An 8,020-nucleotide genomic window follows, 5' to 3' on the forward strand; every position below is an offset into this window, starting at 1 on the left:
TTCCTTTTAAAGAGAGAACATTTTATGTTTTGTCTTCCTGAAAGAAAAATCATTCTGTTATGCCCCTCTTGCCCTCTCTTCTGGAAAGATGAGTTATCCTTTGAGAGGGCTTTAATTAAAACTGGAGATAATTCATCTCAGTGACATAGAACATTTGAAGAAAAAAAACAGTTTACTAATTAATAAAAAATATAGCCAGCTATGTTTCCTCTTTCCTCTCTGTCTTTCTGACCCTGCCATTAAAAGAGAACAATCAATTCATCACCAGCTACGTGAATTCAATGGAAAAGAACTTCAGGTTTTCTTCTTCTTAAACCCTTGCTGAGTTTCTCTGGCAGTACATAAAAGTGGGTCATTTGTACCTAAAATACTTTATTGATGCTCCATTAATCTTTGTGATGATGTTCTTTCTTTTCCTGCAAAAAGTGGGGTGAGAGGATGCTATGGGGGATGGAGAGGAGGTAAACTTTTTTTTAAATGGACACATAAATAGTTAATAGTGGAAGGTCATTTAATATTTTGTAGCCTGGCCTTTTTTGATGAGTGTGTGTGTGTGTGTGTGTGTGTGTGTGTGCACGCGCGCGCGCACGTGCTCAGTCGTGTCTGACTCTTTATGATCTCATGGACTGTAGCCCTCCAGGCTCCTCTGGCCATGGAATTTTCCAGGCGAGAATACTGGAGTGGGTTCCCAGTTCCTTCTCCAGGGGATCTTTCCAACCCAGAGATCGAACCTGCATCTCCTGCTTTGGCAGGTGGATTCTTTACCACTGCGTCACTTGGGAATACATGATCAAAATACTAATGACTGTTTTGTGGTGTATTTTATATCATGTATTAGTATCATATAATACCTTCAGCATTAGGAGGAATGTTTCAACAATTTGTGAAAAAGTGTGTCTTTGCATGTATACCAACAAGATCTTTAGTTTAGAAACATGGTGTGCCTGACCAAGATACTCTGAAAAGATAGATGAATCAAGGACGAAAGATTTTTTTCTCTGGATATTTTGTTTTAAATGTAAAAGCTCTATCACTGTGCCTCTTGTACACAGTGATTAAAAGGAAAAATAGACTAAGACTTGAGAGTTTCTCAGCTGTTAGATGTTTAAATGAGTATTATGAGATCTTGAATAAAGTCTCTATCATGCGCTTTGCATTTCCTAAAATAATTTCCTTAAGAAGTAATTTTCCATGTAAACAGAGAATGCTAGATGAGGAAGGCTGCTCCGACTTCCCCTCTTGGTCTCCTCTGTTGACTGGTAGGTTTCAAAGGTTAAACTCACTATAGATGAAATATAAGCATGAGTGATTTGTCTCCTTTCCTCCTCTGGAAGCTGCAATAGCCAAGTGTGTCCATTTATTAAGGAAAAAGAGGGGGGACTTCCCTGGTCGTCCAGTGGTTAAGACTTTGCCTTCCAATGCAGGGTGCATGTTGGAACCCTAGTCAGGGAGCTAAGATCCCACATGCCTTGCAGCACAAAAGCATGAAACAGAAGCAATATTTTAACAAATTCAATGAAGACTTTAAAAATGGTCCATAGCACCACCCCCCCCCAAAAAAAGTCTTTTAAAAAAAGAAAAAAAGAATGTCATTCCCTGAGAGGTTTGGAATGGGAAGCAGCCACTGTCTCCTTCCTTCTTACTTAAATAAACAAGCTAAATGGAAAAATAAACTTCACTTCTTCACATCTGGCACAAAGCTTCCTCTTTTGTTCAAAGTGTTCAAAGTTCACATGCTCCCCGGTCATGTGAATCAGGTGTCATTCTTCTGTAAAATGACTTGTGCTGCTCTAATAAGGAAAGATCCTGGGTGCTCTCACTGTCCAAGAGCATCATTATATAGAAACTAACAAAATAAAGCCCTCAGCGCTGGGAATGACTTCAGACGATGTTCAACCCAGCCTCCCACATACCTGTTGGTAGTAAAGTAACAGGACCTTGCGACGGTGATATGGCCAGAAATCTTGAGTAAGCCAACAAATTCTGCTGGGTATCCCTTACGTTGAGTCGGATTATACTTGTTTGTGTGCATGAGCTTAACTTAATGCGACTCGTTTTTCAATCTGTTTTCCTTTATGGCATACACCTACATGTCACAGGCAGCAGTGGAAGATTTCTGAGGTGCACTGGCGTTTACCGACCATCAGGAGACTGCAGGGCTTCAAGATTTTGTTTTTATTTGTTTTGGGTTGCACTGGGTCTTTGTTGCTATGTGTGGGCTTTCTCTAGCCAAGCCAAGCGAGGGCTTCTCTTCCGTTGCAGAGCGCGGGCTTCTCGTTGCAGTGGCTCCTCTTGCTGCGGAGCACAGGGTCTAGAGCGTCGACCCAGTAGCTGTGGCACATGGGCTTTGTTGTGCTGAAGCATGAGGAATCTTCCTGGATCAGGGATCAAACCCATGCCCCCCACATTGGCAGGCAGACTCTCAACCACCGGACCACAAGGGAAGTCCAAGATTTATCTTTGCAGGCCTCTCCCAGCCCCCTAAAATGCCTTTCTACTCGCACCTCTGCCCTCCTATGCTCCTGGACCACTTTCTGAGAACTCTCCTTCTTTCTGGCATTCTTTCTCTAATTAAAGACTTTAATAATTGGTATTAATATTTGGAATAGGAAATGGCAACCCACTCCAGCATTCTTGCCTGGAAAATTCCGTGGACAGAGGAACCTACCTGGTGGGCTACAATCCATGGGGTCACAAAGAGTCAGACACAACGAACGTGCGTGCACATGACATTAATATTTGCAGTTTTTCTAACTTTTCCATGAGACAAGAGTAGCATTTGCAGCTTCCTTTACCTCAGAATGCTACAGACTTGATGCCTCTTGTTTCATAGTTGAACATCCCACAGTGTTTTTTAGAAATATAGCCTTCATCTAATGCAGAATCCAGTCATCATTTCTTAAAGTTTAGTTCAAGGCCATGTTGGAAGGAAAAGTAGAATACAAAACCTAGGGGAGTTGGGTTTTCTCCTTTGGATCCTAAGCGTAATGTTTTATCCCAATGATTTTGGTGACATTTTACGGCTTCCCTGGTTGCTCAGATGGTAAAGAGTCTGCCTGCAATGTGGAAGGCAGGAGTCAGGAAGATCCCCGGAGGAGGAAATGACAATCCACTCCAGTATTCTTCCCTGGGAAATCCCATGGACAGAGGAGTCTGGTGGGCTACAAATCCATAGGGCACAAAGCATCAGACAGGACTGAGTGACTTCACTCACATTTATGAGAACAATATTTCCCAGGATGTTCTGGGATTATTTTGTTTTCAGGGTTCCAGTTGATTACTTTTTTTTAGGTTTTGTATTTAAAAACCTAATGGATAAACAAGGCTTTAATTTTTTTATTTTTAACGCTTTTATTCCTTGCTGAGGCCAGCCTGAGAGGAAACAGTAAAGGTCAAATGCCACAGGCATCCAAGAAATTGCGGGGCTGTGGGGCAGACCTGATGCTCACCCCTGGGATGAGTTTTATGTTGTCCTGACAAAATGGCCTTTTCTAACTCTCTTCTGTCCTCAGGCTCCTCCTCTGAGCCTAAGGACAGAATGGTAAGGGGTTTAGTCGGCACCATCACTGGTTTGTTTCCATTTTCCAAAGGAGGAGATTGAATCACAGAGCAGTCTGATATCCAGTCCTCAGATCAGGCAGCAAGGTTATAAATTTTTGTTTTAATGTATTTGGCTAACTGCTACAAGTAAGCGTACCATTTAACAATTGTATATATTCTTGATCTCTCTTTTTTAATCCAAATAAGTGGCTTTCAAACTCTAACATTATAGAATAACGTGGAGTTGTTGTTGTTCAGTCACTAAGTCATGTCCACTTCTTTGCGACCCTATGGGTTGTAGCACACTAGGCTTCCCTGTCCTTCACTATCTCCTGGAGTTTTCTCAAGCTCATGTCCATTGAGTCGGTGATGCCATGCAACCATCTGATCCTCTGCCACCCCTTCTCTTTTTTACCTCAATCTTTGCCAGCATCAGGGTCTTTTGCAATGAGTTGGCTCTTCCTATCTGGTGGCCAAAGTATTGGAGTTTCAGCTTCAGCATCAGTCCTTCCAAAGAGTATTCAGGATTGATTTCCTGGGCTTAGGGTTGCCTGTTTGCTAAATCTGGCAACATTCTCTGGGGTACTCAAGATTCATATTCCTCATTCCATCCCTAGACCCATGACTCGTAAATCTCTGAGGGAGAAGATAAGGAATGCACACAGTAAATGTGTTCTTTGGGTGATTCTGTTGTAGTCCTTGAACTAGACTTTGTGAAAAACCCTGATCTAAAGAGTTCTGAGCTTAAAGGGCATCTTGGCAGCCACGTTGGTATCATCAGGAAAAACCAGTAGTCACTCCAACCAGGTTTTCTGTTTTGTGACATTCAGGTTAAATCTAGCCCTTGCTGCAGCAGTTGCTGAAACAAATGGGAACATCCATTTTATTCTTCCTCACTGTGACTCCTGATTTCTCTTTCAGCACTTTCTCCCACCACCACCATTACCATCTGACCAGCCTCTCTGCCCAGGTCAGCAGGACTGATTCATTCTACCTCACTTGGCTGTTGGTTGCCTTCATCCGTCTCTGCGATCGCTTTTCTCCACTTTGTCTTCCTAGGATTCTTCTTGGTCTCTTTACATTATATCAGGAATAAAGAGCACTGTGCCTTCCAACTAGGCCATTGGTCTATATCCCTCAGGTCCATCAGGGAGTTCCATTTATATTACCTCTCAACGCAGATTTTCTCAGGGTAGGTAATAGAATGAAAAGTTATAAGGGAGAGAGAAGATCATATTCCTGGATGGAAATCTGTCTTTCTGGGTTGTTTTAAATTTAGCTGATTAGAAAATTTGATGTTTAAAAAAATACTAAGTAGAGTCAAATGTAAATGGCATAGAATCCATCACACCTAATGTAAACAGTGTAGTGTGAAGGATGCCCATTTTCTTTTAGTCTGACTTCTGAAGTAAACTAGGAATAGCTTTTTAAGTTGTTTTAAAATCTAAAGCAATTCCTTATGGATGTCATTCTAACCTCACAATTCTCTAAATAGGGATTTTCACAATTTGTGTAAGTAAACTCACGTTTAACCAGTTAGAATTTGTTAGTTCTCTCTTGAATTTTAATTAACAATTTTGTTAACATTTTGGGCCATTTCACATATTCTCTTCTGTTGCTGTAGAGAGCATAGTGTAACTTAGCTTGAAGAGCACAGCACATAGGGTTTAAAGAATGTATGTTTGAATCTCAGCACTGCGGATTTTCTCAAATTGCTCAATCTTTTGGAATCTGTACTCTTTTTAAAATTTTTTCTTTAAAAGAATTTTTAAAATTCATTTTAATTTTGGCTGCACCGGCCAAAAATATTCTTCCTTGCTGCAAGCTGGCTTTCTCTAGTTGCGGTGAGCTGGGGCTACTCTCTAGTTGTGATGCACGGGCTTCTCGTTGCGGTGGCTTCTCTTGCTGTAGTGTGTGGACTTTGAGGTACTCAGGCTTCAGGAGTTGTGCCCTGTGGGCTCTAGAGTGTGGGCTCAGGATTGTGAAGCATGGGCTTAGTTGCCCCACAGCATGTGGAATCTTCCTGGACCAGGGATTGAATCTGTGTCCCTGGCATTGGCAGGTAGATTCTTAACCACTGGATCATCAGAGAGGTTCTGAAGTCTGTATTCTCATGCAGTGAATACAACATGTGTCTTAAAATGCTACTCTGAGGATTAAATGAAATAAAGTGTATCCAAGTTCCCTGTACAGTTCTGAGGTGTTGTTTAGAAATTTGGGGTTAATTTAGTTGTTGGTTACATCTAATGAGAAGTAGGATACCTCTGTCAGCTTGAGACTGAGGCAAGATTTTATAGGTCTATTTCATGAGTTTTCTTTGGCCAACCTAAAATAATTGTGTTCTTATAAAGATCTGGAACCTAGGACATTATAATGGGTCTTACTTTTGTTTTCATTGCCTTTTTATCAATCAAAGCTACTTTATTGATAGGGCAGCACATCCCTCTGGAATTACCCTGAGTGGCCTGGCTCTGTTTGATTGTGATTTTTAAATTTCCTTTGCTTGCTTCTAAGATTTCTGCCAAACTCCTTAACCCATCACAGGGGCTGACATAAAGGTATGGAATGTGGCCTCCATCAGCACAGCACCTCGTGTAGCAGCACAATAGAAAAAAATATAGTAGCTCTGGAGTCAGAGATCATGCATTTGAGTCCTTGGCTCTTTACGAGTGTGGCGATCATACAGGGATTAACTGAGATAACATACATGCATGAAAGAACTCTGAAGCATTATTCTTCCTGTGGTTACAGATTTATATATGAAGTGTATTAACGTTTGTTGTATGCCTAATAAATACCAAGTGCTTCACAGTTATTATCTTCTCTGTTTTAACACTGTAAAGTAGAAGATACTTTTCCCATTTTGCAGATAACTAGCCTCAGGCCACACGGATGTAGAGTAGAAGAGAATGATTTGAGTCAGATTTCTCCCTCATTGCACTGCTTATCTTTATTTCTTTAGAAGCAGCATGGGTCAGGCCACTCTTGGTCCTGCCTCTTGACTGTCAAGAAGAGAAGAAAGGAGTAGATGAGAAAATGAAGTAGCCTTTCCAGCAAATAAGGAGCTGTCCAAGAAAATACACTGTCACTGACGTGACCGGGCTTCTTTCTGTCACTGTCTATGCGACAAAACTGAGAAGGCCAGAGAGGCCACAGCAATGATGAGGGTCTCTTCAGTTGAGAGCTTATAGTTAGGGGTCACCATCTACAAACAACTTAGAATGTGGCTCTGCCACAAGTCCCTCTCTATATATACATCTTTTCTCTCTGAAATGAGAGTGATTGACTGATTATTTACTTGTATACATATTATAAGAATTTTAAACCTTGTTATAATTTTATTATATGATGATATAGTGTTTAAACCTAGAAGAATGGGGAAGTCAAAAAACTTTTTGGAGTTCAGACTCATTGACTTTTCCAGTGTTTTTTCACTTGAACACAAGTGAAGTCAAAAGTTTTCACCTGACCTAAAAGCCTCAGGTCAGTGGTCCCCAGCCTCCAGAATGTAATACCTGATGATCTGAGGTGGAGCTGATGTAATAATAATAGAAATAAGGTGCACAATGAATGTATATGCTTGAATCATCCCCAAACCATCCCCCTGTCCTGTCCATGGAAAAATTGTCTCCCACAAAACTGATCCCTGGTGCCAAAAAGGTTGGGGACCGCTGCTTCAGGTAACATCAGCCCATTAGCTGTAAAGTATTTCCTTCTGTGTTTGTGTAGCCTTGCTCATGACCCTGTTAGGGCCTGATGAAACGATGGGTGCACCTTTTTAAGGGAAAGTATGAGCTGGACTGTTTTTTTTCTTGGTAAGGGGTGTTATTAGATTTTAAACCAGTGATGAGAAATTAATTTTTGAAAAGTAAAATTTAGGGGGAAAGGTTATCATAATTACATCTCAATTTTGGTCTTAGGATTTTAGGACTATTTAAATGATCAGAACCACATTTGCCCATCTGCTCATCTGCTAGTGAGAAAGGGAGTCTCTAAATACATTTGTACAGTTTCAGACTTACTGATGGTCTGAACACCTGAAGATGTTGAGTGGAAGGCCATTTTATCTACTCTTACACATATGAGACCATGTCTTTTTACAGGACTTTAAATAAGTAATTGTTTTTATTTTACATCAGTATTATTAGTCTTGACAAAATGGATTCTTTAGTGAGCAAAATGGCAAACAATATTGGAGGTTATTAAATTTATTTAACATAATTTCTTAGTTGTCCCTCTCCCCAATAAAAAACAAATAGCAACAAATCTCAGCCTTCCCCACGTGGAAATAAATCTCCCTTCAACATTTTCAAATTTAAGTATCTAAATTATATCTGAGTTTAAACTTTGCAACAAAAGTGAAACAAGCATGTAAAGTGATAGAAAATGTTCAGAAAGTTACACCAGGGCCTAACTTTTCTTTTTGGCCATTCATACCCCAAAAGTGTTGCTTGTTTTCTTTGTAAATGAGGTAACAGTG

The sequence above is a fragment of the Oryx dammah genome, unplaced genomic scaffold (genome assembly GCF_014754425.2).
Source record: "Oryx dammah isolate SB20612 unplaced genomic scaffold, SCBI_Odam_1.1 HiC_scaffold_22, whole genome shotgun sequence".
NCBI lineage: Eukaryota > Metazoa > Chordata > Mammalia > Artiodactyla > Bovidae > Oryx > Oryx dammah.